We start from the raw sequence: 14,041 nt of genomic DNA on the forward strand, positions 1-14,041 counted from the left end.
GTTTTTACTGATCCACCAACAGCCTAAGAGGCTGTCCTACACTATAGCTAAATGGAAGACACATTCATCCTTCTCCCTCCAACTGCTTTGATCATCGCTTAGGGCATCTAATAACTGTAGTTTTCAAAATTTGGGGTTAGGGCTTTCAGGTTCTTTTTCTGGGGCAAAGGAAGTTTTCTGGAAATTCCATTATAACCAGCTTCTCTGGGGAAGTTGTTTTTAAATCCAAAGACTTGAACCACATTCCCTGCACATAAACATGTTTGCTTTTTTTCCTTCCCTCATTGTCTCCTTTCCATTTAGTACCATTATAGATATACATATCTGCATTTTTAGAAGAGAGTTTTACCCATTTATTATTTTTTTTAATATTCAAGAACTGCTGACATACTGTGGATGTAGTAGAGTAAATCTAAAACTTGAAAAAAGCAGATGTGGGAATAATAGGTATCTTGTGCTTTAATACTTTGTGGCAGGATTGTTCTATAAGCAAATGAGTTAACTAGGTAAATCACAAATAAAAAGTAAAAATGAACCGAAGTGAGAAGGATAACTTCCAGTCAGTATCTTTCTATTGTAACCTGTTATTTAAGGGAATACTAGTGATTTGTTCTATATAGGATGTAAAACTTTTTCCAAATTACTGTTTCTTCAGTTCTGCCTGCCAAGAACGCAAACCTAACTGTGATATAGCAAGCCTTCCCAAGTATATTGGCAGGTATGTGTGTTTGATCTCAGAGTACACATGTGACATAGATATAATAATGAGAACTGGTAATGATGGATTAATTTACATTGTTTACACCTCTATGACCAGGCCTTAAAGGAAGGTCAGTTTTTTAAAAACCAAGTAGTGTCTTCCTATCTCCAAATACATGTCAAAAAAGAAGGGTGATTGTACTTCAGCTTTGTTTTTGCTCAGTAATACAGTCAAGCAAGAGTGTTTCCAAGTGACTTGTTGTGCTGTATAAGCATTTTTATTTCAAATAAAATATATTTGTATTATTTGTCATTCATACTATCCATCCATAGCACACTATCCTCTGTATCAGGTAGTCCAATAGAAATATACCTGTTTTGTTCTTAAAAAAAAAGAATGATACAGCAGGCAAATGTGACAAAAATGTTAAAATTGGGTTAATCTGGGTATCTGCGGGGATAGAAGGATGGTGGAATTCTCTTATTGGGTCTGTATTATTTTTGCAACTATCTTGTAAGTTTGAAAGTACTTCAAAATAAAAAGTTTAAAAAGTATTTAACTTTTGATATCATTATCATTTGTATTTTGCCTTTGAATTTAGCAGATAATTTTGAATATATTAGAATAAAAATAACTTGACAATTTAATAAATTTAAAATGTTTTACACGACCTTAATTTATATTTTTTATAAAAATATATACAAATTTTGCAAATTTTTGTGGCAGTTTTAAAAATTGGCTATAAATTTTTGACACACCTCTCACTGAGAGGTGGAGGATCTATGAACCCTCCATTTGAATCGGGGTGGAAATATAATTGCTTCTATCAATCAAGTACAGTGGAAGTGACATTACGTAGCTTTCAAGGCCACAAAAACAAAAACAAACCAACAGAAAACAACCATGGAGCTTCTCTCTTGTTCACCAGAATACACATTTGAATGCCTGAGCTGCTATATAAAAACTCCAACTATCCTGAGACTGCCAATCTACATGTACACATTTCCTGCTAACAGTACCAGCTGAGCTTAGCCATCAAATATTCCAAATGAAGGCACCAGACATGTGAATGAAGAACCTACAAATAATTCCAGACCCCAGTCGTTCACATCTCCACTAGCTGTCTGAGTCGTGAGAGATGAGGTCCCAGGCATCTTTTTCTTCTGCAATTTTATTGAGATATATGCACATACCATACAATCATCCAAAGTGTACAATCAGATTTTCACATCATCATATAGTTGTGCATTCATCACCACAATCAATTTTTGAAGATTTTCATTACTCCAAAAAAACAAAAATTAAAGTAAAAGTAAAAAAGAACACCCAAAAAGTCAATGTCCCCCACATCTTCCCCTATTACTCACTTACTTTTTGTCCCCATTTTTCTAGTCATGTAGGGAGTGTGCACCACAAGGTTTTCACAATCACCTGGATCACACCATATTAGCTATATAGTTATACAATTGTCTTCAAGAATCAAGGATACTGGATTGAAGTTTAATAGTTTCAAGTATTTCCTTCTAGCTATTCTAATAAACTAAAAAGGGATATCTATATAATGCATACAAATAACATCCAGATGACCTCTCAACTCCATTTGAAATCTCTCAGCCACTGAAACTTTATTTTGTTTCATTTCTCCTCCCCCATTTGGTCAAGAAAGCTTTCTCAATCCCATGTTGCTGGGTCCAGGCTCATCACTGGGAGTTATGTCTCACGTTGCCAGGGAGATTTACACCCCTGGGAGTCATGTCCCATGTAGAGGGGAGGGCAGTAAGTTTACCTGCTGAATTGGCTTAGAGAGAGAGGCCACATCTAAGCAACAAAGACAGTCTCTGGGGGTGACTCCTAGGCGTAATCATAAGTAGGCTTAGCCTCTCTGTTGCAGTAACAAGATTCATACAGGCAAGTCCTAAATTGAGGGCTCAGCCTACTAAACTGGTAGTCCCCAGTGCTTCCAAGAATATCAGTAATTCCCAGGTGTGAGGAAGTTTAATATTTTTCACATTTTTCCCTAGTCCCTCAAGGGGACTTTGCAAATACTTTTTATTCTGTGTATAAAGTTCTCCGGGATGTGTCGGCGCTTCACGCTAACCTGTGCACACCAACGAGATTTCATTCCCTATTCAACGTTCCATGTAATTGATGTGTTTGAATAAACTGACTATACAAGTTAAATTATACAGCGTGCTACAGAAAATATAGATTTTACATCAAATAAACATCTCTTCATTTGGTCTTACACAGAAGTTAAAGTTTTAAAATACAGCCAATATCATCCTTTACCCTTTAGTCTGATTTATCTTAGTCTTAACCAAGTCTATTTCATTCATATGTCTAATTGTAAGTTTGATCTCTTTTTCAGCTTCTTTAACAGTTGCTGTATGGGGTAACACTGACATTCAAAGCTGCTGAACTCTGGCTCTGAATCTCAGGTGTCACACAGTTACCCAAAGTTCCAAGGACCAACCAGGTTATACACAAACAGTTCAGTATCTCAGAATTTAGAAATAACCATTACAACTCATGAATAGATGTGACTGCTGTAAGAGCTTACAATCTAGGAACCTTTACAATAAACCTTCCTCTGACAACATATGTTTTAAGATTCAATTCTCAGAGTTTGCACATTAGAGTTAGTCCACGTTAGTGAGGCAATATAATGTTTGTCTTTTTGTTTCTGGCTTCTTTCACTCAACATACTGTCCTCAAGGTCCATGCACCTAGTTGCATACCTCATAACTTCATTCCTTCTTGCCACCTCTCAATATTCCATTGTATGTATACACCACAGTTCACCATTCTGTCTATTAGTTGATGTACCCTTAGGCCACCTCCACCTATTGAAAATTGTGAATACTGCCACCATAAACACCAGTGTGCAAATGTCCATTCGTGTCCCTGCTCTCATTTCTTCCAGTTATATACCCAATAAAAGGGTTGCAGGGCCATATGGCAACTCCATACTTAGCATCCTGTGGCACCACCATGCTGCCCTCCAAATGGGCTGCACAATTCTACTTCCCCACCAACAGTGAATAGGCACATCCCTCTCTCCACATTTTCTCCAGCTCTTGTAACACTGTTTATTTTTTTAGAAAAAGTTTTATTCATGCATCATACAATTCATCCTAAGTAACCAACCAGTGGGTCCCTGGTAAAATCACATAGTTATGCATTCAGTGCCACAATCTATATGAGGACATTTCCATTTCTTCTACAAAGAAAGAGGAAGAGAAGAAAAAAATGAAGATTAAAAAAATAGAAGATAGAAGAAAAAGTAAAAATAAAATACAATGAAAAGGTCAGACAACAACAACAAACCAAGAATCCCATATCACTCCTTCATATCTCCATCTTATAGACATTTAGCTTTGGTATATTGACTTTGTTACATTAATGGAAGCATGTTACAATGTTATTTTTAAATATAGAATCTAGTTTGCATTGATTATATTTTTCCACTAGACCATTCAATTTTCAACACCTTGCAATGCTCACATTCATTTGTTCTCTCTCATATAAAAACATTCTTATATTAGTACATTTAATCACCATCATTGACCACTCTAGTTTTCACTAAGTTAAACAATCCCAGTCTTCATCTTCTATCTTTCCTTTTGGTTCCAGACTAGCCCCTAGCTTCCTCTTTCAACCGTACTCACATTCATCTTTGTTAAACGAGTACTTACAGTAGTGTGCTACCATCACAAAGTATTATGCTATCCATTTCTAGATCTATAAAATCAACCCTGTTGAACATTCTGTACTCCTTCAGCATCAAATGCCTGATCTCTAGCCTCTCTGTTTCCTATAACCTGTGTTCCCAACTTTAACTCTCAAAGTTGACTCATTAAAGTTAGTTCATACTAGTGACAAGAAACAGTATTTATCCTTTAGTTTCTGGCTAATTTCACTCAAGGTAATGTTCAATGTCTATTGTCTACCATTTTGTGTTTTGGATTTTACATGTCATATCTTATTTTATTTTTATTTTTTTCTCTCTCTCATTTCTACACTCTTCTCCAAACCTCTCTCTCCTGTCTTTTCCTATCTGCCTGTAGTGCTCCCTTTACTATTTCTTGCAGAGCAGGTCTCTTGTTCACAAACTCTCTCAGTGTCTTTTTGTCTGAAAATAATTTAAATTCTCCCTCATTTTTGAAGGACAGTTTTGCCAGATATGGAATTCTTGGTGGGCAGTTCTTCTCTTTCAGTATCTGAAATATATGATACCACTGCCTTCTTGCCTTCATGGTGTCTACTGAGAAATTCATACAGTCTTATCAAACTTCCTTTGTATGTGATGGATCACTTTTCTCTTGCTGCTTTCAGAATATTCTCTTTGTCTTTGACATCTGATAATCTGATTACTAAGTGTCTTGGAGTAGGCCTACTTGGCTCTATATTGTTCACGGTTTGCTGCACTTCTTGGATATCTAATTTTATGTCTTTCATAAGAGATGGGAAATTTTCAGTGATTATTTCCTCCATTATTCTTTCTACCCCTTTCCCTCTCTTCTCCTTCTGGGACACCCATGACACATATTTGCTTCACATTGTTATTCAATTCCCTGAGACCTGCTTTTATTTTTCCATTCTTTTCCCTATCTGTTCTTTTTTGTGTAAGATTTCAGAAGGCATGTACTCTAGTTCATGACTCCTTTCTTCTACATCTTCAAATACGCTGTTACATATCTCCATTGTATTTTTCATCTCTTCTATTGTGCCTTTCATTCCTATAAGTTCTGCCAATTATTTTTTCAAATTTTCGAGTTCCTTCTTATGTTCGCCAAATGTCTTCTTTTTTTTTTTTTTTTTTTTTGAGGTTACCCAGGCCATTTTTTTTTTATCTTCATTTTATTGAGATATATTCACATACCATGCAGTCATACAAAACAAATCGTACTTTCGATTGTTTACAGTACCATTACATAGTGGTACATTCATCACCCAAATCAATCCCTGGCACCTTCATTAGCACACACACAAAAATAACAAGAATAATAATTAAAGTGAAAAAGAGCAATTGAAGTAAAAAAGAACACTGGGTAACTTAGTCTGTTTGTTTCCTTCCCCTATTTTTCTACTCATCTATCCATAAACTAGACAAAGTGGAGTGTGGTCCTTATGGCTTTCCCAATCCCATTGTCACTCCTCATAAGCTACATTTTTATACAACTGTCTTCGAGATTCATGGGTTCTGGGTTGTAGTTTCATAGTTTCAGGTATCTACCACCAGCTACCCCAATTCTTTAGAACCTAAAAAGGGTTGTCTAAAGTGTGCGTAAGAGTGCCCACCAGAGTGACCTCTCGGCTCCTTTTGGAATCTCTCTGCCACTGAAGCTTATTTCATTTCCTTTCACATCCCCCTTTTGGTCACGAAGATGTTCTCCGTCCCACGATGCCGGGTCTACATTCCTCCCCGGGAGTCATATTCCACGTTGCCAGGGAGATTCACTCCCCTGGGTGTCTGATCCCACGTAGTGGGGAGGGCAGTGATTTCACCTTTCAAGTTGGCTTAGCCAGAGAGAGAGGGCCACATCTGAGCAACAAAGAGGCATTCGGGAGGAGGCTCTTAGGCACAACCATAGGGAGGCCTAGCCTCTCCTTTGCAGCTACTGTCTTCACAAGGGTAAAACCTATACTAGAGGGCTCAACCCACAAAACCACCAGTCCCCTATGTCTGTGGTCATGTTAGCAACCATGGAGGTGAGGTAGGCGAATACCCCTGCATTCTCCACAGGCTCCTCAAGGGGGCACTACAGCTTTTTTTTCCCTTGTTTTCCTTTTTTTTTTTTTAACTTTACCTTCTTTTTTAAATCAACTGTATGAAAAAAAAGTTAAAAAGAAAACAAACATACAATAAAAGAACATTTCAAAGAGACTATAACAAGGGAGTAAGAGAAAGACAACTAACCTAAGATAACTGCTTAACTTCCAATGTGTTCCTACTTTACCCCGAGAAAGTTACATAATATAGCGACATTTCTGTGAACTTGTTCCTACTATATCCATCAGAAATTAACAGACCATAGTCATTCCTGGGCATCCCCAGAACGTTAAATAGCATATCTGTTCTTGTTGGATTATTGTTCCCCCTTCCTTAATTGCTCTCCATTGCTAGTTCCCCTACATTCTACATTATAAACCATTTGTTTTACATTTTTCAAAGTTCACATTAGAGGTAGCATATAATATTTCTCTTTCTGTGCCTGGCTTATTTCGCTCAGCATTATGTCTTCAAGGTTCATCCATGTTGTCATATGTTTCACGAGATCATTCCTTCTTACTGCTGCATAGTAATCCATCGTGTGTATATACCACATTTTATTTATCCGTTCATCTGTTGAAGGACATTTGGGTTGTTTCCATCTCTTGGCAATTGTGAATAATGCTGCTATGAACATTGGCATGCAGATATCTGTTCGTGTCACTGCTTTCCGATCTTCCGGGTATATACCGAGAAGTGCAATCGCTGGATCGAATGGTAACTCTATATCTAGTTTTCTAAGGAACTGCCAGACTGACTTCCAGAGTGGCTGAACCATTATACAGTCCCACCAACAATGAATAAGAGTTCCAACTTCTCCACATCCCCTCCAGCATTTGTAGTTTCCTGTTTGTTTAATGGCAGCCATTCTAACCGGTGTTAGATGGTATCTCATTGTGGTCTTAATTTGCATCTCTCTAATAGCTAGTGAAGCTGAACATTTTTTCATGTGTTTCTTGGCCATTTGTATTTGCTCTTCAGAGAACTGTCTTTTCATATCTTTTGCCCATTTTATAATTGGGCTGTCTGTACTATTGTCATTGAGTTGTAGGATTTCTTTATATATGCAAGATATCAGTCTTTTGTCAGATACATGGTTTCCACAATTTTTTTCCGATTGAGTTGGCTGCCTCTTTACCTTTTTGAGAAATTCCTTTGAGGTGCGGAAACTTCTAAGCTTGAGGAGTTCCCATTTATCTATTTTCTCTTTTGTTGCTTGTGCTTTGGGTGTAAAGTCTAGGAAGTGTCCGCCTAATACAAGGTCTTGAAGATGTTTTCCTACATTACCTTCTAGGAGTTTTATGGTACTTTCTTTTATATTGAGATCTTTGGTCCATTTTGAGTTAATTTTTGTGTAGGGGGTGAGGTAGGGGTCCTCTTTCATTCTTTTGGATATGGATATCCAACTCTCCCAGCCCCATTTGTTGAAAAGACCATTATGACTCAGTTCAGTGACTTCGGGGGCCTTATCAAAGATCAGTCGGCCACAGATCTGAGGGTCTATCTCTGAATTCTCAATTCGATTCCATTGATCTATATGTCTATCTTTGTGCCAGTACCATGCTGTTTTGGCAACTGTGGCTTTATAATAAGCTTCAAAGTCAGGGAGTGTAAGTCCTCCCACTTCGTTTTTCTTTTTTAGAGTGTCTTTAGCAATTCGAGGCGTCTTCCCTTTCCAAATAAATTTGATAACTGGCTTTTCCAAGTCTGCAAAGTAGGTTGTTGGAATTTTGATTGGGATTGCATTGAATCTGTAGATGAGTTTGGGTAGAATTGACATCTTAATGACATTTAGCCTTCCTATCCATGAACATGGAATATTTTTCCATCTTTTAAGGTCCCCTTCTATTTCTTTTAGTAGAGTTATGTAGTTTTCTTTGTATAGGTCTTTAACATCTTTGGTTAAGTTTATTCCTAGGTACTTGATTTTTTTAGTTGCTATTGAAAATGGTATCTTTTTCTGGAGTGTCTCTTCAGTTTGTTCATTTCTAGCATATAGAAACATTACTGACTTATGTGCATTAATCTTGTATCCCGCTACTTTGCTAAATTTGTTTATTAGCTCTAGTAGCTGTATCGTCGATTTCTCAGGGTTTTCTAGATATAAGATCATATCACCTGCAAACAATGACAGTTTTACTTCTTCTTTTCCAATTTGGATGCCTTTTATTTCTTTCTCTTGCCGGATTGCCCTGGCTACCACTTCCAACACAACGTTCAATAACAGTGGTGACAGCGGGCATCCTTGTCTTGTTCCTGATCTTAGAGGGAAGGCTTTCAGTCTCTCACCATTGAGTACTAAGCTGGCTGTGGGTTTATCATATATGCTCTTTATCATATTGAGGAAGTTTCCTTGAATTCCTGCCTTTGAAGTGTTTTTATCAAAAATGTATGTTGGATTTTGTCAAATGCTTTTTTCAGCATCTATTGAGATGATCAATTGATTTTTCCCTTTTGACTTGTTAATGTGTTGTAATACATTGATTGATTTTCTTATGTTGAACCATCCTTGCATGTCTGGAATGAACCCCACTTGGTCATGGTGTATGATTTTTTTAATGTGTCTTTGGATTCGATTTGCAAGTATTTTGTTGAGGATTTTTGCATCTATATTCATTAGGGAGATTGGCCCGTAGTTTTCCTTTTTTGTAGCATCTTTGCCTGGTTTTCGTATTAGATTGATGTTAGCTTCATAAAATGAGTTAGGTAGTGTTCCATTTTCTTCAATGTTTTGAAAGAGTTTGAGTAAGATTGATGTCAGTTCTTTCTGGAAAGTTTGGTAGAATTCCCCTGTGAAGCCATCTGGCCCTGGGCATTTATTTGTGGGAAGATTTTTGATGACTGATTGGATCTCTTTGCTTGTGATGGGTTGGTTGAGGTCTTCTATTTCTTCTCTGGTCAGTCTAGGTTGTTCATATGTTTCCAGGAAATTGTCCATTTCTTCTACATTATCCAGTTTGTTGCCATACAATTGTTCATACTATCCTCTTATAATTTTTTTAATTTCTTCAGGATCTGCAGTTATGTCACCTTTTTCATTCATTATTTTGTTTATATGGGTCTTCTCTCTTTTTGATTTTGTCAGTATAGCTAGGGGCTTGTCAATCTTGTTGATCTTCTCAAAGAACCAACTTTTGGTGATATTTATCCTCTCTATTGTTTTTTTTTTCTCTATGTCATTTATTTCTGCTTTAATCCTTGTTATTTCTTTTCTTGTACTTGGTTTAGGATTGGTTTGCTGTTCATTTTCTAGCTTCTTCAGTTGATCCATTAGTTCTTTGATTTTGGCTCTTTCTTCCTTTTTAATATATGCGTTTAGTGCTATAAATTTCCCCCTCAGCACTGCTTTTGCTGCATCCCATAGGTTTTGGTATGTTGTGTTCTCGTTTTCATTCGTCTCTATATATTTAGCAATTTCTCTTGCTATTTCTTCTTTAACCCACTGATTGTTTAGGAGTGTGTTGTTTAACCTCCAGGTATTTGTGAATTTTCTAAGTCTCTGATGGTTATTGACTTCTAATTGTATTCCATTGTGGTCAGAGAATGTGCTTTGAATAATTTCAATCTTTTAAATTTATTGAGGCTTGTTTTATGTCCCAGCATATGATCTATTCTGGAGAAAGTTCCGTGAGCACTAGAAAAGTACGTGTATCCTGGTGATTTGGGATGTAATGTCCTGTATATGTCTGTTAAATCTAATTCATTTATCAGATTGTTTAGGTTTTCAATTTCCTTATTGGTCTTCTGTCTGGTTGATCTATCTATAGGAGAGAGTGATGTGTTGAAGTCTCCCACAATTATTGTGGAAACATCAATTGCTTCCTTTAGTTTTCCCAGTGTTTCTCTCATGTATTTTGTGGCACCTTGATTGGGTGCATAGACATTTACGATTGTTATTTCTTCTTGCTGAATTGCCCCTTTTATTAGTATGTAGTGGCCTTCTTTGTCTCTCAAAACATCCCTGCATTTGAAGTCTATTTTATCTGAGATTAATATTGCTACACCTGCTTTCTTTTGGCTGTAGCTTGCATGAAATATTTTTTTCCATCCTTTCACTTTCAGTTTCTTTGTGTCCCTGTGTCTAAGATGAGTCTCTTGTATGCAACATATTGATGGTTCATTTTTTTTGATCCATTCTGCGAATCTATATCTTTTAATTGGGGAGTTTAATCCATTTACATTCAGCGTTATAACCGTGAAGGCATTTCTTGAATGAGCCATCTTTTCCTTTGATTTATGTTTGTCATATTTTTCCCCTCTCTCTATTAATATCCTTTATTGTACCCATACCGAATCTCTTTAGTACTGAACCTTTCTCCAAGTCTCTCTCTGCTTTCTTTGTTTCTCTGTCTGTAGGGCTCCCTTTAGTATCTCCATAAGGGCAGGTCTCTTGTTAGCAAATTCTCTCAGCATTTGTTTGTCTGTGAAAAATTTAAGCTCTCCCTCAAATTTGAAGGAGAGCTTTGCTGGATAAAGTATTCTTGGCTGGAAATTTTTCTCACTCAGAATTTTAAATATATCGTGCCACTGCCTTTTGCCTCCATGGTGGCTGCTGAGTAGTCACTACTTAGTCTTATGCTGTTTCCTTTGTATGAGGTGAATTGCTTTTCTCTTGCTGCTTTCAGAACTTGCTCCTTCTCTTCTGTGTTTGACAGTGTGATCAGTATATGTCTCGGAGTGGGTTTATTTGGATTTATTCTATTTGGAGTTCGCTGAGCATTCATGATTTGTGTATTTATGTTGTTTAGAAGATTTGGGAAGTTTTCCCCAACAATTTCTTTGAATACTCTTCCTAGACCTTTACCCTTTTCTTCCCCTTCTGGGACACCAATGAGTCTTATATTCAGACGTTTCATATTATCTATCATATCCCTGAGGTCCATTTCGATTTTTTCAATTTTTTTCCCCATTCTTTCTTTTATGCTTTCATTTTCCATTCTGTCATCTTCCAGGTCACTGATTCGTTGTTCAACTTCCTCTAGTCTTGTACTATGAGTGTCCAGAATCTTTTTAATTTGGTCAACAGTTTCTTTAATTTCCATAAGATCATCCATTTTTTCATTTAGTCTTGCAATGTCTTCTTTATGCTCTTCTAGGGTCTTCTTGATTTCCTTTGTATTCTGTACTATGGTCTCATTGTTCATCTTTAGTTCTTTGAGTAGCTGCTCTAGGTGCTGTGTGTCTTCTGATCTTTTGATTTGGGTGCTTGGGCTTGGGTTATCCATATCGTCTGGTTTTTTCATATGCTTTATAATTTTCTGTTGTTTTTGGCCTCTTGGCATTTGCTGAACTTGATAGGGTTCTTTTAGGATTTGTAGACCAATTGAAGTCCTTATCTCTAATTTATCAAATCAACAGCTTCGTGGAGTACACTTTCTCTTACTAACCAGCAGGTGGCATCCACGAGCCACCTGTTCTCCACAAGCCAGTTCTCCCCTGCTTAGCCTTTTTGCTGAGTGGGGGAGTGAGTCTTCTGGGGTCCAATCGGTGTACCAAGCTTGCGTGTGTAGTTGGTGTTGCCTGCCCTGTATATGGGGCGTGTTTCTGGGCAGTCAGGGAGGGGGGGTGGCCCTAACAATCAAATCTCCCTGGTGATCCTAGAGTTTTAAAGCTGCTGAAATAGTCTAATCCTTCAGTTCAGTCCTGCCACAGTTTGTCTCTGCCACTGACCCACAAGTCCTTGGTATTGGCGTATGGCTCCTGAGACTTGCAAGTGGGCCCCTCTTCCAGGCTGTGCACCCCGGGTCCTCTGCTGAGGGATGACTGTGCTATGTCACAGGTGAGTGCCGTCCCCCCAGGGCAGTTCTGGGCTGCTGGGCTGTGTAGGGAGGCTCCCAGTCTGCTCAAATGATGGCTGAATGGGGCTTTGTTAATTCACACTGCTCCACCTTCCCAACTCTGGGACAATCAGCTGAGGTTGCAGGGAAGGCTAATGTCCACTCCCAGTTTTGTGGTGTGTGCCTGTTATTTGAAGCACTTCCGTCACACTGGGTTGTGTGGGGCAGCTCTGGGCTATGGGGCTGGCGATGGGCAGGAGTGTTTCCTGTCCACCAGGATGATGGCTCTGAGCAGACACCCCCCTTTTCTTGGGAAGTTGTGGTGTTTAGTGAATTTCCTCAGCCACTGGATTATTGCCTTTTCTCTCAGAGCTCTCTTAGTTCTGCTCTTGACTTGACCTGCCCAAATTGCACGTCTTTGAAGCTTTCTGTATTGGGCTTCTTAGAGTAATTGTTTTAGAAAAAGAAAAAAGGATTTAAAAAAAAAAAAAAAAAAAAGGGCCCTCCTCAGAGATCTAATGGGTTATTGAAATGCTAAGAGACAAAGCAACCAGGGCCATTAAGGAAAGGTCCACAGGGCAAAGAGATCAGCTTTTCTTCAGGATTTGCATATGCGCCTCAGGGCCTGAGCTCTGCCCTTCCCCTTTCTATGTTCACCAGAACTCCAAAAATCCTCCGCTTTTATTTTGGAGTTTTTCGTGTTGTTTTTTTTCTATGCCTGTCTCCTCTCTGCTGGGCTGGCTGCTCTCAGATTCTCTGGTGTTTGGTCTCAGTCTATCTATGGTTGGAGTTTGGATCAGTAGAATGAGTTTCCGATAAGGGCTGCCACTGCAGTTCTCCCTTCTCCTTCCCGGAGCTGACAGCCCCTCCTCCCATGGGACTGAGCCTGGCAGGGAGGGGCGCGGGTCCCCTGGCCGCAAAAACTTACAGATTTCGCTGATCTCAGCAGTTTGTATGAAGTATGCCCAAAGTCAGATTGCTCTGTGGTGTCCAGTCCACGCAGTTCCTGGCTTTCTACCTACTTTCCTGGAGGAGTAACTAAAACCTACAGCTCACCAGTCCGCCATCTTACCCCGCCTCCCCCCAATGTCTTCTTTATGTCGTTCATCTCTTTTCCCATATCTTCCCTCAACTCATTGATTTGATTTTTGTATGGATTTACCATATTTCTTTGAACATCTTTAATTAGGTGTTTCTACTCCTGTATCTCGTGAAGTGTAAGTTTCTTCCTTTGTGCTATATCTTTGCTTTTCCTAGTGTGACTCATAATTTTTTGTTATCTAGGCATCTGGTTTCCTTGATTACCCCAATCAGATTTTCCCAGACCAGACAGGACAAGGTCTCAGGAGGAGAGTATAATCAGCATCAAGTTACCTTGAGGATGAGACCTAGCAGATTGTCAGACTCTCCTGTGAGGCCTGAAGACTGTGTGCTTTTCCTATCCTGCCCAGAAGGTTGACATTTGTCAGCACGCAGCTCCCCACTGGCATAAAGAGGTGCAGTGCCTTTAATTCTCAGCAGACCCTGTCTCTGCCTGAGACTGAGGGTGAGTCAGAAGCCAAGCTTAAGCTGTTTCTGTTCCCCTCCCCCCAGGCCCTGGGGACTGAAATCTCTAAGGGAGGGTATCCACTTGAGCTAGGTCCCACCCCCCTTTACTTAGTGAAGACAGGCTCTTTAGGGCATTATCTCCTTCACTTGACTTCTTCTTTTATCTCTCTGGCTATCTTAACTCCACCCTTGCCTGGGTCAGCACTGACAATTTAAAATGCCTGGGGTTTTCTCTAAAGAGCT

At 38.7% G+C, this 14,041-nt stretch overlaps 1 protein-coding gene across 1 annotated transcript in view; it reads right to left on the reverse strand.

Moving 5' to 3' along the window:
• The window catches only part of ENTPD1 (ectonucleoside triphosphate diphosphohydrolase 1), a 211,352-nt gene that overhangs the window by 181,506 nt on the left and 15,805 nt on the right, over window positions 1–14,041 (reverse strand). The gene's annotated exons all lie outside the window — the stretch shown is intronic.

The sequence above is a fragment of the Choloepus didactylus genome, chromosome 15 (genome assembly GCF_015220235.1).
Source record: "Choloepus didactylus isolate mChoDid1 chromosome 15, mChoDid1.pri, whole genome shotgun sequence".
Taxonomy (NCBI): domain Eukaryota; kingdom Metazoa; phylum Chordata; class Mammalia; order Pilosa; family Megalonychidae; genus Choloepus; species Choloepus didactylus.